General features: G+C 48.6%; 1 protein-coding gene across 16 annotated transcripts in view; it reads right to left on the bottom strand.

Moving 5' to 3' along the window:
• RALGPS1 (Ral GEF with PH domain and SH3 binding motif 1) overlaps positions 1 to 25,743 on the bottom strand; it is a 273,494-nt gene extending 247,751 nt beyond the window's left edge. For all 16 annotated transcript variants that reach the window (XM_024762460.1, XM_024762461.1, XM_024762466.1 and 13 more), the window contains exons 1-2: positions 25,570 to 25,743; positions 16,150 to 16,228 (exon numbers count right to left, since the gene is read on the bottom strand). The gene's annotated coding sequence lies outside the window, so the exon portion shown is untranslated. The remainder of the gene's footprint in view (positions 1 to 16,149; positions 16,229 to 25,569) is intronic.
• Positions 25,744 to 27,646: the final 1,903 nt, after the last annotated feature.

Raw genomic sequence — 27,646 nt, 5'->3', positions numbered from 1 at the left:
TGAGATGCATGCCCACAATTATTATGTGATATGGAGGTAGCTGTGATTTTTATTGGTGACAAAGTTCCAGGTACTGTAAACATTACTATAATTTATTGTCCACATTAGCAACTGAGGAAGATGCCAAATTTCAGTTAGAAGTTAGTGAAAATAAAGATGTCATTTTTTTCCCATCCAAATGCAGGGAAGGCTGGTCAAGGACCCTGTTCCAGGCACAGGGGACACAAAGCAAACAGACCCTGCCCCCAGAGAACTCACATTCCAGCGCAGGAGTCAGAAACCACATGTGAACTCAGATCATGAGGGTCTCCAGGAAATAAAATAGGGTGGAAGATAGTATTTGCCAGGGTGGTCAAGGAAGGACTTTGAAGATGCAGTATTGAGCTAAAGCCCTAGGAAGGAGTCAACCATAAAAACCAGTCAGAGTGTCCTTTACAGAGGCCACAGCGAGTGCAAAGGGTCTGAGATGCCCAGGAGCTCAGCAGGTGTGTGATGGAGAGAGACGGCCACAGCTGGAGCCCAGGCAGTGGGAGGCAGTGGACAGACGGGCTGGGGCCAGAGCATAAAGGGTCTTGCAGGCCATGGTGGGGAGTTTGGGTTTTACCTGGAATGCCTGGGGATGGGTTCTGAGCAGGGGAGTGACATGATCTGATCTCACTGTTTCTGAAGATCACAGTGGCTATTGTGCAGAGAACTCCATGGGAGGCCAAAGATGGGAGCAGCAAAGCCAGCTGGGTGTAAGAGATGCTGACAGCTCGGACTGCTGGCCATGGGGAAAAGAGATGGATCTGGGAGGGGTTCTGGAGGTGAAACAGACAAGACTTGCTGATGGACTGCATGTGACAGGAGAGGAAAAGAGAGGAGCTGAGGATAAATGACTCCTACCTTTAGGGCCATTACGAATGGGTAACTGCTCAGCAGTTCATTCATTCATTGGCTCAACACCCATCCACTGAGACCTGGAGGACCAGTTCTGAGGACCAGAGTCAAAGATGACACAGCCCTGCCCTCCAGGGTCCAGCAGTGTAGCAGAGGGGAGAAAATCCCATAGGTAGATACTCACAGGACACGTGGTGTAACAGATCACAGGTTCACCTTGGGCGTCAAAGAAGACATCACTAAGAGCCGTGGATCTGGTCTTAAAAGGGCAAGTGTGAGTGTTTCTAGGCAAGCGGTGGGTGGGCCACAGGCACTCTGAGCAAGAGCAGAAGCCCAGAGGTGTGAAAGCACACCCCAGATGCCCATGTGCCAGGAGCACAGGGAATAGGTTCCCCTCCTCACCTGACCCCAGTCCCTGCCCATCCTAGACTAACAGGGGTGCTAATAAGCCAGGCAGGGCTCCCCACGGAGCCAGCTTTAACAGATGGCCCGACACTACAGCCACAGGAACGGCATCTAGCCTCCTGGTCACTCCCTCAATCCTTCAGTAAACTTGGTGACCCTTTTCCCAAGCCCTGCTCTGTGCAGAGGACTCAGGCCAGCCCTCGAGGAGCTCACACACAGTCTGATTACTGCTGCCATCACAACAATCTATTAGACACTTACTCTTTTTAAGGCTCTGGCTAAGGATTTATATGCATCCAAAAAAAAATTTCCCTGGGGGCTCAGTGGTTAAGAGTGCGCCTGCCAATGCACGGGACACAGGTTTGACCCCAGGTCTGGCAAGATCCCTGGAGCAACTAAGCCCGTGTGCCACAACTACTGAGCCTGAGCTCTAGAGCCCACGAGCCACAACTACTGAGCCCGCATGCCACAACTACTGAAGCCCACGCGCCTAGAGCCCATGCTCCACAACAAGAGAAGCCACCGCAATGAGAATCCCGCGCACCGTAACAGAGAGTAGCCCCCACTCGCCACAACTAGAGAAAGCCCGCGTGCAACAACGAAGACCCAATGCAGCCGAAAATTAATAAATTTATTTTTAAAAATTATTTTAAAAAACCATTTTACAGATGAGAAAGCTGAGGCTCAGAGAGAGAAACTACACTGTAACTCGGGGATCCGTTTTTCACACACCTGCCTGCCCGTACCCCCTGCTGGACAGGGAGGCAGTCCGGCACCAAGGGAAGGGTACCGGCTTGTTAAGTTCGGCCAAAAACCCTGTCTTCCCACCCTCCCTCACCTCTTACACACACACACACGCACACACTCTCATACTAATGCCTCCTGCAGGAGGAAAAGATTCTCATGACGTAACTTTGCAAGAACGTGGAGTTGTATCAGAACCACAGCACCACCCCGTGTCTCTGGTTTCTGTGTGACAGACTCCAGTCTCGTGTGTGGGCTCCTGAAGAGGGGAAGGAAAGTCCCATATGTGATGTTGGTTTCCTTCCAGACTTTGAGAATTCTCCTTCAATGTTGCAGGTTCAGGAAACCAAGGAAATAGCAGGAGACAGTCTGGTGCAGACCACTGTGGAGAAGGCAGAAAAACCACTTTTTCCTAAGCTTGTGGAGGTTGTTTCAAAGAAAATACACACATCCAGGAATGTTCAAGTACAAGAGAGTGATGTCTTCCAAATGTTTCAGACCAGCACAGAGACGGCCCCGAGCCCGTGTCCGAGCCTGCCTCCTCGCGTGGCCATGCTGCTCTCCACAGCCTCGGGCACAGCTGCTCCACCTTCTGCGTCTGAACAGAAGATGAAGAGACAGAACCAAAGAGGGTTTCTACCCACAACCAGTTGTTCACTCCACGTCAGGAACAATAAGCGTATGTGTTCTCTCTCCCTCTCTCTCTGGACGGCCACAGCATGCCCGTTTTGTATTACCAAAAGGCCTCCCCCAGGGTCACGGTCACCCTGAAGCTGGACCACCTGCCAGGCGCCCAGGAAAGGTCCCCTCGTGCGGGCTGGCAGTGGCGCTCTCACTATACCCCCTCCCGACCCTCTCCAAACTGGCCAAGCCTCCTCCTGGCAAGCAGCAGCGCCTGGCGGCTTTCAAAGCGAGGCCCCGGCCACGTGAGCACATGAGACTTGAGATGCCATCCCTTGGTGCCGTGTTCGCCACACCCTCCCCCGCCCCTTTCAAGCCACCCACCAGATGCTCGACATCCAACATCTCCCCTCCTCACTGAGGGCCAGATAATGAGCTGAGCGGGCTAGACAGCTGAGGAGGCACCACTGTGTCCAAATGCCCCCCTGGCTGAGCCCCCCTGGGGGAGAGAAAGCAGCAGTGTTCGGGGAAGAGGGCTGGGTGTGGAGTCTGAGGGTCTGCAGATAGACAAAAACGAGAGAAAACTTGTGAAACTGAGCAAACCTGGAGAAAAGGACAAGGAAGGGCATCTTCCTGGAGAAGTGAAGCACCTACGTGCATGGAGCTGACGTAGGGCCAGCACAGACAGGCAGCCACCCGCGAATTCACGTGACAGCGCTGACCGGGCGCCCCCCACGCCCCCACACACTGTGTGCTGAGGCCGGGGAGGCAGAAACCAGCAGCCCATCCATCCTCAGAAAGTCCAGCCTAGCGATGCCTACTCAGGCCTGCTCTTCTCAAGTAGGAGGGCTTCCAGAATCCTTTACATAAGAGTAATACCTTTAAAAAGGTATAAAATAAACAAGGGAAGTCCCCACAATCCCTTGTCCCTGTCCCCAAGGTTACACGTTCACACAGGGTAGGGCAGCATCCGTGCACACAAGCCACACACAAATAGATATACAGACAGACACAAGTGTGTGCGTGTATATATGCAGGCATAGCCTGTGGTTCAACACTTTCCACCCCCCAGAGGTTGACAAGCTACAACCACAGGCCTGGCAGGAGCTAAGAATAGGACAGTTACAGCAGAGCAAGTTCTCAGGCAGGAGAAGGAGCTGGGTACCTCTGCGGCTTAGAAAACAGATAAACCAGGATTTGAATTCTCACCCATCACTGACCTTGTGCCCTGGGCAAGCTGCTTGACCTGGCCAAGCCTCACTTTCCTCATCTGTAAAATGGGGAACACTGCAGTAGCGACCTCAAAGATGGCTGAAGGGATTCACAGGATGGTGCCCATTAAAAGCGGCCGGCATGGTACATCATTAATGACAGCTATTATTTGTGTTGACACCCGTCACCACCACTTTCACCCTCCCCGGGGCAGGGGTAAGCAAGGGTAATACTCTCTTAGCATGAGACTGCAAGAAATCACCTCTAAGTTAAGGTAATAGGAGGAATGTGACTGAAAAATATGTATTTTTCATAAAACTATGAAAGGGTTCCCAAGAGAAAACGAATCCTCTGGCTGGCAGGATAGTTTCATTTTAGACCCTCTTTGAAAAGGCCAGCTGGAGCTTCCCCATCCCTGCCCCATGCACATGTAATTATTCTTGAAATCAAAGGTTCCTCCCTTCCAAGACAAGCCTGCAGAAAACAGGGGGAAGAGAGAAACCCTCACCTGCACCCACTAGCTGATGAGTAAGACCTGAGTTTTCCACAGGGAGTGGAGGCAGGTTTTAGGAAAATGGGAAACCTAGGGATACGTGTGGGGGAGGACTTGAAGAGAGCTTCGGGAAATGGGGGTAAAAGAGAGAGTGAGAAAATGGGGGTGGCCTGCCTGGGACGTCCCAGACACCCAAGACAGCCTGGGAGCATCCTGATTGGCACACTTCCATTCTGGAAGCCTGGCAGTGACACTTCCCTTTCAGCACGTTAGGGATCGTGAAAGCCAGACCAGGGACCCAGCGCCCCACTCCCTCTCCCTGACTCCGCACAGCCCTCCTCAGCCACCCACTTAATCTTAATTACCATCCAGGGGACATTTGCTCTGGGGAAAGGCAGGCAGTGTCACCTGCAACTGGAAGAGCGGGGGTGCCTGTGTCCTCATGGGCAGCCACTGGCAGGGATAAGCCCTCTCTGGGGGACACACCACGTCTCACCACCTCCAAACTGACCCGAGCCTCTGCACAGCAGGACGGCCTCCTAAACAGTGTCCCTGCCACACCCCTGCCTCCTCATGGTTTATTCTCAACACAAACAGAGTGATCCTTTGAAAACATAAACCAAAAACTTGCAGGACGCACACAGAGTGAATTTTCCTGTATGCAGAGCATATATACCCAGCTGGAGGAAAACAGGCTGCATCCCAGATCTTCCTCCAGAAGGAAGCCGGAGAAATACCCTGATGGATAACAGAAGACGACTCCGCCTGAGTAGTGACCTTATACAGAAGCCGGCAGCGGGAAGAGGAGAAAGTATTCAGCCAGCGGCCTGAGACACTGCAGAACCCTTCACAGTGGAGCTGGGGACAGCCCTGGGATCTGGCAGCAAGAGTGCCGTGGGCACCTAGGACGGTACCTGGGGGCCCGGCAAAGTCTCTCAGATGAGACGCTTTGACTCTACACGTAGGTGAAGCAGAAGCACAAAAGCCAGGCCATGAATTTCATCCAGCGAGGACCTGGTGTGATCCTCTGGACAGACTGGGGAGTGTCACAGCCTGGAGGACACTGATGAGACTCAACTAGATGCAGGGAGGGATCCTGGGCTGAACCCTGGAGCAGGGGAACTGGTGACATCTGGAAAAGGCTGCTAGCTTAGTTCATAGTGTCATACCTAAACTAACTCACCCAGGTTAATTTGATAACCATACTGCGGTTACGTGAGTCAACAGGGAAGCTGGGTGAATGGTATGTGTAAATGCTATGCGCGGTTTGGCAAATTTCTGTGAGTCTAAAGTTATTTCAAAATAAAAAGTTAAATTTAAAAAGGGATCCTACACCCTCACAACCCCTCAATACGCACACACAAGCTCCACCGCCAGGCCTGATGCCTGGGACTCACCATTTCCCGCACAAACCCCGATTCAAGGGTTGTGCTCTGGGGTGTTGAGGTTCGGGCATTTTACGCCTATTACGTGTGGGCCAAACACACACCGTCTACAGTAGACAGAGGATCGGACGGAAGGCAGTTTCCTATAAGGAGCAGAGGGTCCCTCCCTCCCTCCTAGTCCCTGCCAAGGGCAGAGGAAGTACTGGTGTGACTGGTGGCGGCCCAGGTCATTGCCTGGACCACATCCGTCAGGAGCATCATCAGGTGTCACAGGTGACACGCCTGTTCAGGGCCCCCTCCTCTCCCCACTGCTGCTCTGAGACCCACAGGGTGGACAAGGCCCCTGCGTGGGCTCAGCCGGCTCTGACTCCCACCTGCACCCGAGTGTGCGCCTGGCATGCACGGCCCTGGGCACTGTCGCTGCCAGAGGAAGGCAAGGACACACAATACGGAGCAAGCGCGGGGGCGGCCCCAGTGGGCTAGGAGGCCATCACTTGCTTCAACCAGTGTTGACCAGAGAGCCCTGGAGTGGGTGACAGGCACGGGCCGGCTCATAGCGAGGGTCCTTTATCCTCCTCTGCTGCTGCCCCTCCTGTGACCAGGTGCTACAGAAACCTCGAGGTGAAGAGGAGGTTGGCAGGACAGGACACCCACACTCTTGGGCCTTCCTGACAAGTACCACTGAGTCCTGACCCACCGTGTACAGCCTGGCCCTTCCCACCAAATTAGGAAGGACGCTGTCTCTAGAGAGTAAGGCAGGGTGGGCAAGGCCGGGCTGCAGAAGGGGAGCAGAAGCAGCAGCAGCAGCAGGACAAAGCCGACGAGGAGCAGAGGGCGTGCCCCGCGGGGTGAGCCGGGTGAGCGTGGGTTTAAGGGAAACACCCACCGAGTTGTAGGCTGTGTCCCAGTGCCATCCCACATTCCGTGGCGAATACGGCAGCACGAGGGGTGGGAGGGTGCCAAAGGCCGCGTAGAACACGACATCTTCACATCAAACTATATGAATAGATTTTGGTTTCAAGACAATGAACTAGGTCGACACATATGCTTTCCCCTCTTCTAATCGTGTTGAAATGAAAAATAAGAAGACAGAACTCTGTTGCAATGTTGAAGTACAGGGAATGATGACAACAACAAACCAAAAATTAAGAATTCCTAGAAGATTTGAAGCAGATGGAATCGGATAGAGAAGAAAGCTCTGAGTGTTAGACATCTGGCCATAAAATCAACTGTTTCCTCTATCCAAACAATAGCCAGTTAGAAAATGTAAGAGCCTACTAAGTAAAGAAAAAAAATGCATAGAAGTAAACTGTAAAAGAAATGTACAAAAATCATTTGAAGCAAATTATTAAACTTTACTTATAGACAAAAAAAGACGACAAATCAAAGGAGAGACATTTCACTCCTTCTGAATACGGAGATGATATTGTAAAGACATCAGTTCTCCCCAACTGATCTATAAATAAAATGCAAATTCACTCTAAATCCTAAGAGGATTCATTTCGGAATTCAACAGGTTGATTTAAAACTTTGTCTGGAAGAGTAATTAAAAACAGCTAAGAAGTTTTCAAAAAAGAAGTGTAACGAGACGGCACCTGTCCTTTCAGGAAGCCGCAGTTGATGATAAATTGTCAGCAGGACAGAACACAGTCCAGAAAAAGATGATCAAGTATAGCTGAGAATTAATATCTGATCAAGATGGCATTTCAAACGGTGGGAAGAATGGATTATTCAATAAATGTTGATGAAACAATTTTCTCTTCACTTGAGGGGGGATTTATTTTAAATTTTACCCAGTATCATTTGTAAGAATAAATCTTTGATAAAGATTTAACCAAACCAAAAAACTGTCATAAAAATACCAAAGGAGGGACTTCCCTGGTGGTCCAGTGGTTAAGAATCCACCTTCCAACGCAGGGGACGTGGGTTTGATCCCTGGTCAGGGAACTAAGATCCCACGTGCCCCAGGGCAACTAAGCCTGCACGCCGCAACTAGAGAGCCCACGTGCCTCAGCGAAGAGCCCATGCACTACAACAAAAGATCCCACATGCCCCAACGAAGATCCCACATGCCACAACTAAGACCCAATGCAGCCAAATAAATAAATTTTAAAAAATAAATAAATAAAGCTCTAAGAAAAAAAACAAAGGAAACAAAAGTCATTATTCTTTTTTATTGTCCCAGGGTGAAGACTTCTCTAGGGTGATACAAAAGCTAGAAAACAAAGGAAACTATTGGCAGATTTAACTATGTGAAAAATTAAAACTTCTGTATGGGAAAAGACATCATGAAAGAAGTGAAAGTCAGTCAGTAAACAGGACAGGGTTCTGAAATGCCACATGAGATGATGAAGTTCTCTTAATACAGAAAGAAGCCCCCCCAGGAGTTCTGGCTCACTCTCTGCAGAGTGGCCTTGGGCAGGTAGATCAGTATTTACAGACGGAGAAAGATGTCCACAGATTCAGGACATATTCACTCTTATTCATTTGTTCATTCATTCAACAAAAAGTTACCAAAAGTCTAGTATGTGTCAGGTACTATTCTAGGTGCTGGGCATAAAGCAGTGACGAAAAAGCCAGAAATCCCCCAGTACATTCTAGTGGGGGAAACGGACAATAAATAAAGCATTCGGTAAAATATATGGTCTATAAGCTGGTGATAAGAGAAAAAAGTAAAGCAGAGAAAGGGTATAGGCAGAGTGGGGAGGGGGAGGGGTTACAATTTTAAATGGGGGCAGTGGTCTGAGAAGCGCTCACTGAGAAAACGACATCTCGACATGTTTTGAAATATTTGTGTATACATGTGAACACTCACAAAAGTCTAGAAGTATATGTACTCAAGTCTTAATGTCAATGCTTCTTACAGGTGCCATTGTACGGCATTTTTACATTCTACTTTTTGTACACTTCAGTATTGTTTGATTTCTTCTAAAATAACTATGGAACACTTATTGTGAGCAACACAGCATTTGGAGGGAAAACTGAAAGTGAATTTCCAGAGACAAGCACTTGAGGGATGCTCCCACCGGCAGGGATCAGATGTAGGAGGTTGGAGTCGCATGTCTGGTGCTCTGGCGCCACCTGGTGGCCATCTCCTAACTGATCAATCTCATTTCCAATCCCCTCAAGGTAGCAATAAAAAAGAGGCAAGACACACAACTGTATAAAAACCTATCTGCTCTGTGGACAGGGACTGGAGAGGAAATGCGCAACATAAACAGTTTGATTTGTTGGGGTAGCATGGTCATGGTGGGATTTATTTAGCTTGGATCTTCAATCACAGTTCTATGATGACATTTCATTCCTTTGTGTTAACTGCAACAGGGCAGTTCTATGGGGCAGCTGAAGGTACTCACAGAAATGGAGTGAGAGGCGGGGTGGGCAACACAGAGCCATAACCCAGGCCATGTGCACGTGTGTCCCCAAGAAATTTGGGGGTTCAGAGTGACAGGACCTCAGGTCACACAGTGGTTGGAGGTGGAGGGGTCTTCCCCAATGGGAGTGCCTGGAGGACGAGGTCCCAGGAGTCTGGCTGGGAGGGGCAGCCATATCCGGGCCCTCAAATGATTAACCGCTAACTGAGCACGTGCACAGACCACCAAACTGGAGCCTCCTCGCCAAAGCCCAGAGGAAACAGACATCCCACGGGTGATGAGGAAGTGACGTTGATCTCAGCGAGGACTCTGCCTGGAATAGTCTTCCCCTCTCCCCCATCCTTTGGCCCCTCTTCTGTGTGCCCTCACTCAGCCCACTGTAGCACCTGTCACTCTGACAAGAAAGTGCTCTTGCCGGGCATCTCCCTGCTAGACCATGAGCTCTGGGAGGTGAGAGTCACACCTACTCATTCACCCTCGGAGAGCTCCGGGTTTATGTCCTATGTGACAGCAGGCAAGTGCCCCTCTAAGCTTGAGTTTCTGCGTGGAGATACAGGACTGTCCTCCCCTCGTGTGGTTATGGCAAGGACAACTAATAGCACCAGCTGGCACTCGGGAGTGGTGATGGGCACCAGGCGGCTGTCTAAGCGTTTTATTTGCATTAAGTTCCTGAACTGAGGCCACCTCTGTGGAGTGTTGATCACAGCACCTGGCATGGGGTAAGTGCTCAAATATTATTTTATTCCCAGTTCCCAACACAGTACCCAGCACTCTGCTGTGTTCTCAGTAAAAATGAATGAACCACTCCCCCAGCCTACTACAGGAAGGGGCAAGTTCAGGGCAAGATGGCGATGCTTAAGCGGCCCATCAGCACCCCCAGGCACACGGGCTGCACAAAGGGACCTCAAGGAGAGCACCCCCGCAGGACTGGGGAGGGGGGGTATGCAGGGAGAAGTGATGCAAACTCCTGGGGTGGGGGCAGGGGAAGTAGCAATGCTCTGGGCTCAGGTTCAGCTCAGGTAGAAGCTGCCACCCAGGAGGGGCCTCAGTGAAAAGTGGGTGGGACTTGCCTTAACAATCCCTCCAGCCCTGATCCCAGGTGGTCAAGGCCGTGGTCCTCGCAGTAGAGGGTCGGTAGGCAAGGTCACTGAGGGAAGCTGGTGTAAGGCAAGGAAGGGGGCTGAGAGGTACCCAACCCACTGAGAGTCACAGGCACTACCCTGGGGAGGAGGGGGCGGTGCATCCCTCTGCAGGCCCCTCCCCAACCCAGCTGCTTGGAAGTGGCTTCCAGCCAAGGAAGGAGAGACTTGCAGACTACAACAGGTGCCAGAAGGGCGCTAGAGCAGCTGGTGGCCACGCCCACTGTACTGTCCCCCACAGCCAGGTGTGCTCAGGGGCTGGTTCTCTCCCTGGAAACATCCTCGTCCCTCTCCTCCCCGCTCCTTCCTGCCCTTTTCCAGCCTCATTTTCAATGTCACTTCCTCTGGGACCCCTTCTGTGATGCCTGACTATGTTGTGTCCTTCTCCTACTGGCTTTTAGAGCACTCAGACTTCTCCTTAGCACTCGTCCTATTTGTCTTGAGTTATGTTCGTCCTCCCTGGACGGTCACAGCTGTGGCCACGCTCGGCTGCCTCCCCAAGATTTCCAGCGAGAGGGTCACACAGGCAGCATCAGGAGCAGCCCACGGCTTCTGCGGCTCACAAACCCTTTTCTGAGCAACCCCACTCCACATGCTTCCCATCTCTGACTCTGAGGTTACGATGGGGCAGAGCCTTTCTCCTGATCAGGGAGGACCACTGCTGATGCCTATTTATGTGCGGTTCAAGAATGAGATGTCAATGTTAATACAACTGACAGCCTAAACCTTCATCTTTTTTTTTTTTTGGCCGTGCCATGCAGCATGCAGGACCTTAGTTCCCCGACCAGGGATCAAACCTGGGCCCCCGGCAGAGGAAGCATGGAGTCTTAACCACTGGACTGCCAGGGAAGTCCCAAAACTTCGTCTTATAAAAAAGAAAACTCAAGTCTCCTTGCTTACAGACATTTATAAAGGCAATCTCGAAAGAAACAAATGACAAAAAGGAAGGTGTAGCAATTTATCTGGGTTGTTTTTGATATTTCATCATTCTAAATTATACTTTATTGGACTTCCTATTTAAACTACAAAAGCAACATATCTTTGTCGCTATAAGCCAAACCCAAGAGGGGTGTACAAATAAAAAGCCATGAAACCACCCTCCCCCGATGCCGACCCCCTTCCACCCACCTAAGGCAATCACAGTGGGCAGCCAGGAGTACACTCCTCCAAGCCTTTGTGCCAAGCAACATAAATACCTGTAAACAAGTGGGACTAGACCAGAACCCAAGGTTGTACCCTCAAACACCTGGGGGGCCCAGCAGATCATGTCATGGTGAAGCTACAGGTGTAACAGAATAAGGACAGATGGGGCCTGTGGCCAACTACGCCACTTAAAGCTTTCCATTTTGACCATTTGGAAAACACTGAACTGGCCATACAAGGCATCTGAGAGAGAGACTGGACAGTGCTCCTTGGGTAGAGTAGCAGAGTTAGTAAGAGCTCAGATTATGGAGACCTGGTAACATCCTGGGCCCAGTGCCTATTGGCTAGGTCACCGTTAAGAAAGTCACTTAGTCTCTGTGCTTCAAATTCCTCCTCTGAAAAGAGGCAATCCAACAGTCCCTTCTTTGTAAGTTCACTGTGAAGAGAATAATGGAAAGCACTTAGCACTCGCCTGGCACACACTATTACCGGCCACCAGTCTGCAACCACTGCTGGAGACATTATTCTGCAATTTGTTTTTTAAACCTAACAATGTGTCATGGGCTTCCCTCATGTCAAGGTAGAGAGAGCTGGATCCTTTTCAATAACTGCCTAATACATGGCTGATGGGGGCTCCCATTCCTTCCACTTTTTTGCCACTACAAACAGTGGCTCAGAAAACAGCTTTGCACTGCTTTTTGCATTGGTGCTTTATTTCTGCAGGAATTGCTGCTGGGTTGACAGATATGGATATTTAATACTCATTAAATATTTTCAATTATAGTCCCCCAAAGTTAGAACAATTCATACTCCCAACAGCAATGTAAGGGAGCACTCATTTCCCCCAATCACTTGCTAACATTGGATTTTATCAATCTTTGTAACATTTTGCCACTTAAAAAGGTAAAAAAGAAAACTATTGTTTTTATTTGCATTCTGCTAGTGATGATCTTTTGAGGCAGAGATTTCCGACTTCTTTCTTTCTCCTTTTCTTCTTCAGCAAGAAAACTATTTTTAGCTAAGCACACTCCACGCTCCCTTGCTGCTCAGTGTGGCTAAGCTCCACTCGGTGAGATGTAAATGTTAGTGCTGTGTGAGACTTCTGAGAAGTATCTGAAAGGGAAAGGGCACACCCTTCTTCTCCCCTTTCTCCTTCTGGCTTCTGGAATGCAGATGTGACGACTGGAGCTCAAGCAGCCATCTTGAGTCAGGCGGCAATCTTCTATGGCTGGAAGAGCAGCAAGATATAGAACCTGGCGGCTCTGTGATGACTTTGATTCCACCACACCAACCTCTTCACTTTTTCATAAATGATATAAACACTTATATGTTTAAGCCATTGTTATTCTGGGGTTATCCACTACATGCAACAAAATCTATTCCTAACCAATACACCTTCTGATTCCCAAAAGTCAAAATTGAACCTTTATTTCTCTTTTTTGTAATACACATAAATAACAATGCCTTTATGTTTTATTTGCCTTATGTTTATTTAAGTCTCTTAAAAGTAGAACACTCATTTCCCCACTCTCCCATTCTTTCTCCCAAAGCCTTGGGTTTTACAGAGATGGTTTAGAATTTTTATTTTCAGCCTGTTATGTTTTCCCATACAGTTCTCCTCTATTTTAAAAGTTCTTAATAACACACAATAAAAATTCTAACTCACAGTAGCTATATCCAATGAGATTAATCTCTGTGCACTAAAGGGTGCACCACAGCTCACTGCTTCCTGCACTCTCCATGTCCCCCACCCCAGAATCTCTGCTCTAACTGTCCTTTGGGTAGAGAACTTCAATGGGCGTTTTCCTCAGGCACACCTACCAGATGACGTATGCTTTATGTCCTCACGCATGTGAAATGTCTTTCTTTCGCAATGACCAGGAGTGACATCTCGGCTGGCTCAGCGAGGGCTGTGGCCCCCTCTCTCCAACAGTCTGGAGACCCTGGACCACCATCTTCCAGCCTCCAGGGCTGCGCATGGAAGGCCCAATGAGAGCCTAATTCTCTCTCCTTTGAAAACAGCTTGTTCTTTCTTCCTACAAAACTTTAAGATTTTTCTCTTTCTTCTTGGAGTTTAGGAATTTTACTAGAAAGCAGGTCTAAGTGTTGGGCTTTGCATGGGATGAATGGATCCATTTAATCTGAAGAATCAAATCTGTCTTCAATTCAGTGACATTTTCTTTTATTGTTTTCCTATTACTCCTCCATCTATTCCTTTTTCTCCTTCTGGAACTCCCATGACTCCATGGCAGGTCCCCTGGATAAGGTCTCCAAGGCCTTCCCTCATGGACAGTGTCTCACATTTTAATTCATTATTTCCATTTCTTTTTATTATTGTTCTGGGTTGTGAGGCATTTCTTCTACGTGACCTTCCAAACCAACAATTTCAGTTCTTAAATTGATTTTTAAATTCAAAAGCCATGTGTTTTAGTTCCAGCAAGCCTCTGGTACCCTTTAAATGCGTCCCCCTAGGAGCTCTCTCCTTGTAAAGTTCTTACACATCCTCTCCTTCCATCCTGCCTCAAAGGAACCACTGCTCCAAGTGTGAAGCCTGGCTTCCCTATTTCTCCAGCTAAGATCCCACAAAGCCGTCATGTGTCTTTGCCTGCTGAAGGGTGCAGGTTCACACAGCCCCTGTTCATGGCAGACCACTCAAGCTTCTGTGGCAGTGACAAGCCTGAGGCCCTGTACGACCTGACAGCCTCTGTTCAAGGGGACCCAAGTGAAATGAGGTGGCAAACTGTGATCTTCCTGCTGAGAAGTGGGGAGGAGACCCTCTGCTCTTTGGTCCCCTAGTGATGATGGGGGAGATGCAGTCCTCTCCCAGCTTCATGGACAGGGAGCAATTCCGCCCAGATCCCCTGGGATTGGCAAGATCGGGCAGTCCCTCAGAGGGCATAGGAAGCAAGTGGGCAGCTGCAGCCCCTCTCATGGAATCCAGTTCTAAGCAGCCTCAAAAGCACAGAAAGAGGAGAGGAACTGCTTTTCTAGAACTAGATTGACCTAGAGTCAAATATCAACTCTGACACTTATTTGCTGTGTGATCACAGGGAAATTACTTCTCTCTGAGTCTCAGTTTTCTCATATGCTCTTACCTTTAAACCAACAGTTATTTCCAGCATCCTCCTAAAGGGAACCAACCAATCCCTCTGATTCGTAAGTTTCAGGGAACTTGCTTTTCCCAAGCACTATATGAATTACTTGTATTGTAGTTAATCATGCAATATCAAGGAAGTAAGACTGGGGCCCTGGCAGGAAAGCATCAGAAACTTTACCTTCTGCCTCTTTGTGAAAATAGGTTGACAGAAGGGTAAGGCTACTAGAAGAATCTGAAAAATATTGTAATATTTCAGCTTTTAGCATTTTTGTGACTGCTCCTACCTGAATAAAATCTCCTAGGATTCTTCTAGGCAAATACTCGCTGCCTCTTCCCCTATTATCTTACGGTATCTCAAGACTTGAGGACCATGGCTGCAAAGGGGATGGATGCTGGGAGCCATGAGAGTCCATGTTGGTTCCAGCTTAGTAAAATTTATGGAGCACCTACTATGTATAAGGCATTGAGCAAGGCACTGCACAGAATACAATAATGAGCAAGACACAATCCCTGACTTAAGAGAGCTTGAAGTCTAGTCAAGGAGCTAAGGCAGGAGGTACCGGGGACATCAAAAAAGCACAATGCGGGCTTCCCTGGTGGCGCAGTGGTTGCGAGTCCGCCTGCCGATGCAGGGGACACGGGTTCGTGCCCCGGTCCGGGAGGATCCCACATGCCGCGGAGCGGCTGGGCCCGTGAGCCGTGGCCGCTGGGCCTGCGCGTCCGGAGCCTGTGCTCCGCAGCGGGAGAGGCCACAACAGTGAGAGGCCCGCGTACAGCAAAAAAAAAAAAAAAAAAGCACAATGCAATGCAGATCGTGGCCAGGGCCATGAGAGGGGGTTGAAACAAGTGTCAGGACAGTTTAAAAGGAGGAGAGCTCCAGTGAGTTGGGGAGTGCAGAAAAGCATTCTTGGAAGAGGTGACCGATGGGGTGGGCAGAACCTCAGGGAACAAGAATTGGGGGTGGGGGGGGAGGGGAGAGGGAGGCAGGGGGTTGACGAGTAGATTATAGAGTCTCTTGAAGACGATGATCAAGTCTTATTCCTTGAATCTTATAAGATTCTTTATATCTTCATATTCCTTCACCCATCCTCCCAGGGCCAAGCGTAACTCACACAATGAGCCGGCCCTCTCTGATGAAGGGTCTGAAGCAAGGACAGCCAAAAGTGAGGAGGGGAGCTGAACTGAGAGAGGGGAGGGGCTTGCGGGGAGGTACAAGGACCTGACTGAGCTTGAGAGAAAGGAGGTCGCCCAAGTCACCCCAACTGCTGGGAGGCCGATACAGAATGTTTGTCTTCTGAGCAACAGGAGCAAAAGGATGACAGCAAAACAGGGTGGCAACAAGTGTTCTTGCACGAGGAGGAGGCAGAGAGAGAAAGAAAGGAAAAAACCCTTGATACAAGAACCAGTGGTGAAAACCCCAGAGCTTAATTCATCTGGCGAGAAGAAACCCCTAAAACACCCTGTGCGTGTGGCTCACTGAGGATGCCTGATGTCCCGAAAGCCCCTGTGCCCTCCTCGACCCTGCAGACTTGCTGATAGCAGGTTCCTCTGACTGCAACAGGACCCGGCTCACCTGTACCAGCTGCACCTCTGGGTGCCACAGCCTGGCTCTCTGCTCAAGAGGGCACAGGTCACTAGGGTCAGTGAACCCACTTACCAGGAACACATGTTGGGCTTCATAATCCCAGGCCAATAGGATAAACCATCCCAGCACGTCTCTTTCCAAACAGTAGCCGCTGTAAAAAGTAGGGGGGATAATTCCATTTACACAATGTTCCAGACGGTAAGACTTGTTTCTCAAGGCTCAGCAAGGTCAGACCAACTATAGTGCTAGAAGATCTGATTTGAATCTGTTCTTTGAAATGTCAAAAACCTTCCCCATAGATCAATATGTGATATCATTAGCCTATCAGGTAGCAGAGCCTGTCCTAAAATCACCGGAATTAACTTCAACCTCTTCGGTCACTATTCTCCTTTCCCACCACGCTTTGGATACATGCTGTGGTAAGCATGGGAGGGTCCGCCTGGGGACCCCTGCCTCAGAGTGCGTGCCAGGGAGGCAATGCCCAGCCCACCCAGCACGGGGGCAGCCTCTCAGCCGCCCACTGGCACAGACAAGCATCCTGCACCCGGCGCCTGCAGAGGGCCCCGGGGCTGGTTTGTTTTCCTTCCTCCAAAGCGCCCCCTCCCTCTGCCCCCCACAGCCAGGTGGGCGGCTTCATGACCTCCTTCACTGCGGAAAGTTGCCTTTGGCTCCTTCGGGTCCTTCCTTTAACCTAAATGTTTCCGCGTCTACTCCTGACACCCCACTCCCACCTCTGAGGAAGAGGCGTCCACCAGAGACCCAGGGCCGGCACCCCCCTCGCACCTCAGTCTCCGCCACTCTCTCGGCCTGAGAACATCCGCAGTTCTCCCAGTCTTCCAAAGAGCTTCTGCCCTTGAACTCCAGGCTGCTTCCTCCCCACCACCCACGGCAACGCCCCACCCCCACCCGACTTTGGGTCAGCAGGACCTTCTAACGGCTGAGGCTCAGGCTAGTGGCTGAGCTCTCGGTAGCCTCCAACACGGCTCACCAGTCCCTCTTTCTGGAAACTCATCAGCAGCCTCAAACAATGACCTCATGCTTCTCCCCCTCCTGTCTCCTCAGCCTCTCTGGCCACCTCTGCTGGCTCCTTTCTTCTGCTCACCGGCTTCCAGAGCTGCCTCGCAGCCCCTCCCCACAGGAACCCAAGGCGCTAAGAGGCCAGGCCCTGCCTCCCTCTCCACCCTCCCCTGGTGCACACTTCGCACTCCAGCAGCAAGAAACCAACCCAAACACAGGCCGCCGACCAAACCGACTGAGGCCCTCACTCGCCACCTGCTTCCCGCAGCCAGGCCCGGCTCGGGCTGCCCCCTTTTGTTGTGACCTTGAGTCACAGCTCATCAAACTTTCAGATCCTTCACTCCCAACAGCTGAAAAAACATTAAGCAAGCACCTCTAACATACATATGTTTATCTGTAAATTAAATATATGTTCTGAAGTACCGACACGTTCTATACGTTACAAAACAAATGCAAACAATTGAAGGAAGAGATAAAGATGAAATATGTTAAATTATTTTACTCTATAATACAAAAAACTTTCCTTCTCATTATTAATAAGAATTTCAGTGAGAGCAATGTGACTGCTATGCTTCCTTTGACAGAGTTTTCAATAAACTTTACGTGGAAGTACAGCATACGTGCAGAAGAATGCATACAATAATACAGTACCAGCGCACAGGTCAGAGGATTCCCGCAAAGCGAACATACCCGCGTAACAGCGCCCAGATGGAGGAACATCGTGAGCCCCCACCACCCACCGCACCCCCTTCGACCTTTACCTGCCTCCCAAGGGTGGTCACCACTCTGCTTTCTAACAGCGGAGATTACTTCTGTCCGTTTAAACTTTATACGAACGGAGCCATACAGTACACAACCTTTTGTGCCTGAATGAACATTATGTTTGTGAAATTCATCCTGATTTTTCATTTTTCATGGTTGTTCACGAACTCATACTGATGACAGTTTCCCACTGTGGGAGTTGACCCTGCATCTGTCCACTCTGCTGCTGATGGACACTGGCATTGTTTCCAGTCTGGGCTATCACAGGTGGTGCTGCTATAACACTCTTGAGCGATGCCATTTGGTAACACATTTGCATGCCTTCCTGTTGGGTTGATGCCCAAGAGCAGAACTGCTGGGTCATAAGGTGAGTACGTGTTCAGTTTTGGTAGATGATGCCAAACAGTTTTCCAAAGTGGCTAAACCAATTCACACTCCTACCAGCGTTCTGGCTGCTCGGCACCTTGGCCAGCACTTGATACAGTATATATATATTTTTTTCATTTTAGCCATGCTGGTCAGTAAGACATCACAAAGTAAGTATTACGATCACTTTTAAAGGAGATTGAAATCAGTGCTTCTTTAGGGCTCACAAAACTAAGGTGAATCAGAGCAGGAACCCAGGTCTTCTGACTCCGAATAGCATACTGTGTCTACTTGCAATGAAATACTATTTCCAACATAAACACCCCAACAAGAGGCTAACGCACTGATAAAAAGAACGTGCTTATGGACTATGCCAATCCCAACACCTGACTCATGACAGGAAAGAAAGAATAAAAGGGTCTATCAACCCAACTTTGAAACAACATATATAAAAAGTCTGGAGATCTTTCCATCCCTCACATTTGTACAGTTCTTTAGAGTACAGACTGTGTTCACATGCATGATCTCTGGTTTGAGCAGGAATTTTATTCCTGCTTTTTCTGTTAATTAAGGTTTAATGTTATATCTTCTTTTAATAATCAATTCATTTGTATTCTATTTTATAATCACAATCACAATTATTTAGAAATAACTTTATATTTGAATGGTTCCACTCTGACTGCCAATCCTTTCCTACTCTGACTTGTCCATTCATGGGCTTTCATTTTGACTCATCTCTCTGTTACTGGAGCATGGCTTCCAGTGATTTTTTTCCCCCCAGGAATGGTGCGTGGGTGTGGCAAAAGCTACACTCAAGGTGTGTCCTTGTAAGACTGAAATGAATTTCTGTTGCCATCAAATGTGAAATAAAACTTGGCTGAGTATGAAATTCTTGGGTCACAACCCTTCCCTCAAAACTCGATCAGTACTGCTCCACTGCCTCTGGCACCTGTGCTGCAGACAAGCCTGAGCCTAGCTTCGTTTTTTTTTTTCTTGGATTTAAAGGTTCCTTCTACCAGAATGCTAATGGTATCCTCTCACTATCCTTGAAATTAAAACAAAAACAAAAAACAAAAAACTTCACCTGGATATGTGAAGTGTTAGATAATTTTGTTACTTTTGCCTGGTTCATGATGAGCCCTTATAATTTACAGATTCAGGTCCTTCTTCGGTTCGGGAAAATTGAGGATTTGCTCTGGTCTCCAGTCTGGTCCATCATCCACGTCTGTGGTCTCCTCTGCTGCTTTCCTGTCCCTTGTGAAATTGGCAGTTTGTCCTCCTCCTGACACCTTGAATTTCTGCAGTGCCACTAATTTCAGTGCTGGCATGTGTGATTTATTGCCCCACGTTCTTTAAGTCCACAAGCTCCTGCTTCACCTCAGTCTGTTGACTCATCATTTCATCTTTCATAGCACCTATAACTTCTCTGAGAGGACAAAGAAGATGATGTTTGAAATTTACTTCAGTTTACTGAGTAAAAGTTTGGAAACTTCTTTCCCAAAGCCTGATCTTCTCTATTTTTTGCACCCTTGTTTATTTCCCTTTATACTGCTGGATCTTTTCAGTGGGTCCTCTCTAGTTTAATTTGTCTATTCGTTCATTCTTGAATGAGGACAGATGAGACCTGGCCTGACATTTATCCAAAAATAGTGCAGATAGGCTCCCCTTGGTCCCCTCTCCATTCACCCTGGTGGATTCAAAGCTAAGGTCCAACACCATCTCCATCACTCATCAACGGTGACCACTCTTTAGTTAACGTCTTCACTTCTTTTGCCTATTTCCTCCTGTATAAAACTAGAAAGTCGAGCTAATCTTCAAATGTCTTTTAGCTCCACATTTTTATAATACTTTTATACATCATCTAGGTTTAAAATTTCATTAGTTTGGAACCAATTGTCAAGGATTTTGCTAAATATACGTATAAACAAAAAATACCCTATTTCTTAAGAAAGACTCGCTGTACTCAATTTTTAATTAAGAAAACCACAAATATTAAGCTCAAGAAACAGACTTCATTTGATTATACATAAGAAAAAAGAGAATTATAAATAATTTACCAAGAGCTAGCAGAGTACATGCCCCAGGGATGTGCTGGGTATGAAATGTGTACAAGAGGCAAAAGCTAAACACAAGGAACTGAGAGTAGCCTTTCTCTCCCATTCCGCCTCCCCACTGCACCTTCAGTCTTGTCTAAACACGGCACACCAGGTGGAAAGACTGCCAGCTGCCTGAGCCATGGCTGGGCCTGCCTTTCCGCAGCCCACAGCCATTCTACAGGGTAGCGTTGACTGAGAGCTTCCCATTGCACACGCGTCTCCACGCATCGTCCCATTTGATCCTGACAACACCTGTTGGGAGACTCAGTCCTCCGCGGTCTCTGGCACTCCAACCTGTCTTGTTGGGACTGCCAAGAATGCAAGGTCCTGACCACCCTTTACCTAGGCCATTTCACAGGGTTGTGTTGCAGAGAGCAACCTTGAGAGATGCGATAATGTCTCCCTCAGGGACAAAGGGCGGCCTTGCTCACTGCCTGCCATAAAGCAGCAGGTTCCCCAGGCTTGTGTCTCTCAGGTGTGACACAAGGCAAAGCATCCATCTGGACCCACAGTGTCACCTCCATGGGACTTGTGGGAAGGGAAACTGACACACACTGATGCTTATGCTGGTAATAAAGTCCTTTGTCTGACTCAGGAGTTATACATACCAAAAGAAACCAAGTAGACAAGAAAGTTCTCCCTCCTAATTCCCCCTACTACCTGATTCAGTAACCTGTCTCTCCTAGATCTTACTACAGAATTCAATATACATCTTCCCACCTTTAACTCCATTTTTTTGTTCTTTACCTCAAACTCGCCTAGAATCCACTGCAGTAGTGGTTAAGCTTATCAATTCTTTTCAGCATTGAAATCCAAATGCCCCAACATAATAATCATTCCTTCCCGTGCTTCTGTATAACTCCTGATATCTCATGAATTTAGCTCCTGGGTAAGTTACCAATGAACTGACTTCTTTTCCATTCATCTGTTTTCCTGCTTTTACCCAAGCGCCATGTGGGATTAAAAAATTATTGCCTTATAGTAAGTTTTGGAGGCTCAACCATTTATAGGCTCCACATCTGTTAAATGGGGCCAGTAATGGTGAGGCTGGTCCCCAATATCCATCCTCCTCTTCTTCTTCAGTAACAGAACTTCTGGTTTTTAGATGGACATATGGTTTCCCTGAATACAGGTTACATTTCCCAGCTTCCCTTACTGCCATGTGTGGCCATAAGACCAAGAGAAGGCCGATGGGATGCAAGAAGTGTCATGTGCAATTGCTGTAAAGTGGCCCTCAAAGTCTGCAATGTAGATGCAAAAGCCAGAGTTCCAGCAGCCATTTCAGGCCATAAAGTGACCTTGGTCTTAGAAGCCATCCCCAAGATCACCTCACGATGGAACAAGACAGAAGGAACCTGGGTCTCTGACCATGTAGGCTCAATACTCTGAGCTGATTACCCTCCTGACTTCTCACACATAAGACAGAAACTTCAATCTTATTTATGTCTTCATTATTTTGAGTTCTGTGTCATTCATACCCTAACCTACAGAAATGGCTCCCTCATAAAGAGAATGCTAGAAGGTTACATGAGAGTATGTATCACAATGGATATCCATTTTTATATTCCCCCAACAAAGGGGCAGGTGCTGTTTTTACACAGAGCAGGCAACTCAAACATTCGCTGAAACAAACAGAATCCGGAAGAATGAGGCCATTTCACTGCCTTAAAATTTTTTTTACCAATTTATTTTTCCAGATGAAGATCGCTATTTTATCAAGTTTTATAAAATGTATCACTGGAATTGCATTAAATCTTTACCAATATTTGGAGATATAGTATTGTCACTATTACTATGTTTAGACTTCCCTGGAAAGAGCCAGAAATTGATTGACTCATTGATTTTCATCCTATCTATTCAAAACATTTAATATGAGGCTACTCTGTAATAAGCCTATTCGTAAAAATGAGACTTTGTGGAGTTGGCGAACAGACCTTAGGTAAATAATCTCTCATGCCACCTCCCCCAGTGCCCACCAAACACTGAGGGAGGTGAAAGAGGTGGTGACAATCTCTACCATCACTAAAGACTAAGGCTAATGTGCTACTTTATCCTCATCACCTCCAGCTGTTGATCCAGAATCCTCTTGCCTCGCTTCTTCACAGCCAATAACACTCCCCTGACCAAGGTTCCTGGGCCTGGGGCTTTTTCAACTTCCATCACGTAAACTTTCCTGTGATGCTCCACTGTCATCCTTATCCTCTCAGTGCTCCCGCCCGTAGGTGAGGGTCACAGAGCTGAAGTTCTTTATTTCACACACTTGCTATATGGGTGGGGTTTAGTCCAGTGGAGGTATCTGCAGAGGTCCTCAGCTGACGATGGTACCATCATCATCACTATTACTACTGTCATTTACTGAAGCAATACTCTGTGACAGACACTTTGGTAAGCACCTTACCCATAGGAATATACCACTTGGTCCTTACAATAATTCTCTAAGATGGGTATTGTTATCACTGGGTATTGTTTCAAGTGAGAAAACTGAGGCCCAAAGAAGTTAGATAACTTATCCAAGGACACACAGTCGATAAGAGTATCCTCCCTGGCTATGGCAGCAAGCCCTTGGGCAAAGGCGGGATTTGAACCCAGCTCAGTCTGACCCCCTATTCTCAACCATTTCTTTATGTTCCATCCCACAGAGCTGAACATGTTATGTTCTGTAAGGTACATGCACTCCCATCTATCCATCTATTCCCTTCTCTTCGACTAAGCATTGGGGTTTCTCAACTAAACAAACATTAATCCCTTTTCTTCTTCCTTTCCTGAGAAACAAACAGCTTCATACCAGGATGGCTGGCCCTGGTATTAAGGACAGCTACTTCCTTCCAGGTATCCCTGATCCTGTCTCACTACTCCTCAGCTGTGGCTTTCAGCACCAGGGTCAGTGGTAAGCGGGTCTCTGCCTCCGTCCTACACTCCTACGTCTTTGGGTTCAGGGTGATACTTACAATAGACATGTTGGATCATAGATCAGTCTCCCACTGGCTCTCTCAGATTAAAGGCTCTTCCCCAGGTTCTGTTAGCTGATCTGAGGCATTCTGTCCTACCAGGGGGGTGGAACTCCACTTTGGCAACTTGGGACCCTCCCTCCACCAGCCGTCTGAGTAGATCTCAGGTACTTTTATAACTCTAAGACCTTACTTGTAAGTTCTGGAAATTCTACAGCAGGCTCTTCCGTTATCCAAGCTCAGGACACATGGAGGACCAAGGATGCACTCCCAAGTCACAGGGCTCCCACACCACATTGGTCCAGGCCCAGTGGTTTCTCACCTTCAGAACTTCCTCCCACATGTCTGGTAGCTGCCTTTCCTGGGATCTAGACACATCCCCTTCCCACTGAGGTTGCAGACCACCCTGAACCCCAGAATGCCAGATGGGGCCCCAACTTTCCTGCTTCAGGAGCCAGAGATTTCAGTCCGAAGGGCCAGCAAAAGAAGGCAGGGGTGGATTTCTCAAGAAGGTTCTGAGAGAGGCTGAAGGGTTTAGAGGCTGGATGCAGAGCCTCCTCTGCAGAGTCTTTCACACACGGAAGCAAAGGTCATTAAAACGACCTCTCTCATGTGGGAATGGCTCCGCTGTTAGGGAAAATAAGGGGATCAGGGGTGGCACCAGAGCACTCAGCTTCCGGGGGACAGGGTCAGAGGCCCGCGGGAAGAGAGCTGGAGGGGATCCCACCCCACCAATTCCCATAGCATCACCTTCTTAGGTCGCTCCTTCCTCACTGACCACCCCTCTGCTCCTTCCCCAACTCTCCCACTGTGCCCCGCCCCACATGCTGGCTCCCCCAGCAGTCCAGCCAAGACCCTCTGCTCCCTACACATACCCTTACTGAGTAACTCCCACCTCCCCAAGGGCCAAGGCTCTCTCTCCAGACCAGTGGGGCATCAGAACCACCTGTGAAAACCCTTCAACACATAGATGACCAGCCTCTCTCCCACAAATACCACGGAGGATTCTGCTCTGGCTCAGACCTCTCTCTGAGCTCCAGGCTAGCAGGCCAGCTGCCGGGTGCTGTCCCACAGGCGTCCCAAACTCAAAATGGCCAAAACCAAACTCACAACTTCCCCTCCCAACTCAACACTCCTCTCACGTTCCTTATCCTGTGACTGTCCAGCACTTCACATCACTAAGTGAGAAACCCTGGCACTGCCCACCCTCCCTCCCATCCACTAAATCTCCAAGGAGAGAGGCCTCTACCTTGGTTTCTCTCGAACCCACCTTCTCCTCTCCATCCCTATGGCTCCCTCACCCATCTCTCAGTCTCCTCCCATACCACCCATCCTCCACACCAGGAGTATAACTGAAGGGGTCTCTCTCCTCCTATAACTCTGGAACAAATCTCCACCGGCCACAGGATAACATCCGAACTCCTAAGCACTGCTAGCGAGTCCCTCTGAGGACTGACCCCAAACCACCTTTCTGACCTGTTTCCTGCAACCCCACACAGCTCACCACACCTTAGCCACAGCATGGTCTCTCCTGCTTCTGGACGCCTGTTATCTGTTTCCTCTGCCTGTGTTCCCCTGCACCTGGGACACAGAACATCTATCTTTGAGATCCTGTGAGTCTGACTTGGTGCCATGAGCTTCCATTTCCACTACTTACCAGCCCCAACACAGCATCATCGTCATTTATTTACTCCCATCTGTCGGCTGGTGGGCTCCTGAGGGCAAGGACTGCAGTGTCAGGCCCAGTTACATGCTCAGTAAGTGTTTACTTCATGAGTGAAACCACTAATGAGATCAAGGTGTTCTTCCACCCCCTCAAGAAGCAAAGGAAGCAACCAATCTTTAAAGCAATAAAAATAAGGCCAACTGCTATCTGGGAAACCATGGCAGGTAATGTTTCAGTAACAGATGTTTTTGGTGATAGATGGGAGTTCTGAAAAAGAAGAGTCAGCAACGACAGACTCTGTCGGGCGTCTCCAGCACAGGTCAAGAAAGCAATGCCCTGACCACTGGGCCGTGAGCACTGCAGAGTCCCCTCACGCTCAGGGCTCTGACCACCCCGGCTGCGTGACTTCGTGAATTCATCACACCCTTGCCCCAACTGGGATCACGACACATGCAGTCGCCACCTCTTCACCTTGCTAGCTCCAACTCCTCTTTCCTCTGGGAAGCTGTCTCTGACCTCCCAACTGCTTTATGGCCTCTGAGCACCGTGTACTCTTCTTTTACAGCCATTGTCAGTGCTGTAATTAATCTTTCGTACACGTATTTGTTACGGTCTTTGTACTTATTTTTATACTTACTTAACTTCACTACTAGACTGTGAGCCAAAAGACAGCAAGGACCAGACCTGTCTTTTTCCTCTACTGCAGCCCCACACTTGGCACAGTGCTAGCACTCAGCAGGCCCTGAACAAGGACTAGATGGATGCGAGGGTGGGTGGGTAGACGGATGGATGGACGGCAGATGGACAGATGTACTGGCAGGCAGGCAGGTCTGGAAGACAGGGAAGAACAAGGAATAAGGCTGCCTTTCGTGACTGGTACAATAGTTTAATAACATCGAACTCTCTTTACTCTGATGCGACCCTTGCAAAGCAACCTCAGATCTTAAAACTGGGGCTTTCGGGGCTTCCCTGCTGGCGCAGTGGTTGAGAGTCCGCCTGCCGATGTAGGGGACACGGGTTCGTGCCCCGGTCCGGAAAGATCCCACATGCCGCGGAGCGGCTGGGCCCAGAGCCATGGCCGCTGAGCCTGCGCGTACGGACCCTGTGCTCCGCAACGGGAGAGGCCACGACAGTGAGAGGGCTGTGTACCGCAAAAAAAAAAAAAAAACTGGGGCTTTCCCACTAACGAAAGGATGCACACACACTGGGGATATTCCTATTTACTTGGAAAGCAGGTATCAGCAAAGTGACACACTTGGCATTCTGGCTTCATACCCAGTGATCCTCCTATAATACCAGGCTGCTCTCTCTGTTCCACAAGTATACTGGCTATATTGATAAAAGTAGGTTCCAATAATCTCTCAGCCCCCTAACATCATGATGAAGCCCCCTAAGATCAACACGCATATTGCTAGCAGACCACAAGAGGCACTGCCTTTTCTCAGCCAGCCACCATCCCCAAATACCGGTGCTGGGCACCAAGTCAGGTGTTAGCTCCTCTTCCCCACAGTCACACTATAGATTCAACAGGGGACCCTGAAGCTGAGGTTTTCATCAGAGAGAAATGCTTCTTCATGGATATGGTCTATGAGCAACGTTATATGACCTGCAGGCAGCTACTGAGAAACTGCAACATACAAATGGATGGGTTTTACAGGTGGAGAATCAGTACGCCTGAGTATGAAACCCTGGCAAAGTCCCCATCCTCATGTGGAGAGTAGGAAGAGTGGACTCAACGATCTCTAACCTTCAGATTAGACTGACACTACAACTGATGAGCACAATGGCCACAGCAATGCTCACTGCAAAAGAGCCCCGTGGCAGGTATACCCAGAGACAAATTAGAGAAATAGGCTAACTGAAGCAACCAGCATCTTTTGAAAACAACAAAGTAATGCTACATATCAATCAGCAAGTACCTTCTAATCTTATCAAAAAGCTTCCCAGAAAGAACAAATTCTAATCTTAGTTATCAACTAACCAGCACATGCATCAATCCCGTACCTTCGCTATTTATAAGAAAGATCAGGGTTTCCTGGTCCCTAGAATGAAAACAGACCTTAAACCCATCACCCCAAACTGAACTCAACGCCTCAAATTCAATTATCAGTAACATTAAAACAACTAAAGCCAAGAGAAACTATTACAAGTACCATTTGTCCATGAATCCCTGTTTCCCTATCTCACCTGTGATTCTTCCAATGTGTGTCAGAAACCACACCTCAAGGCCGCCCGGGCTGTGAGAAAAGACACCTGAGGAGCCCTCTGCGTCTCCCATAGCTCCATCTTGGGCAATTCCTTCACCCTCTCTGAGCTTCCATTTTCTCCTCTGCACACCAAAGCCCGCCCCACCTACCCTGCAGAATCATTATGAGGCTAAAGACACAGGTGTCAGAGACTTTGTAAAGTGTTGAAATATTTTATAATGAAGGGACCTCAGATCCAACAACCTTCTCATTTTATAGATTCAAATCAGTCACTAGGCACTCACCCTTTATTTCATCTGTCCATTTAACAAGCATTTATATACTACTTGCTACGTGCCACATGCTACGGCAGGCACTGAGGACAGGACTGTGAGCAACGCCACAGTCCATGGTGGGACGGGACTGCACACCCTGCACCGGGGAGCTGGACGTAAGGAACAACAGTTACACCAGTTACACGGAAGAGCATGTCGTTACACCCGCGGGCCATGCAAACGATTTGGGTTT

Source organism: Neophocaena asiaeorientalis, unplaced genomic scaffold, assembly GCF_003031525.2.
Source record: "Neophocaena asiaeorientalis asiaeorientalis breed wild unplaced genomic scaffold, Neophocaena_asiaeorientalis_V1.1 scaffold78, whole genome shotgun sequence".
NCBI lineage: Eukaryota > Metazoa > Chordata > Mammalia > Artiodactyla > Phocoenidae > Neophocaena > Neophocaena asiaeorientalis.
This window is presented reverse-complemented; position numbering and strand designations above follow the sequence as displayed.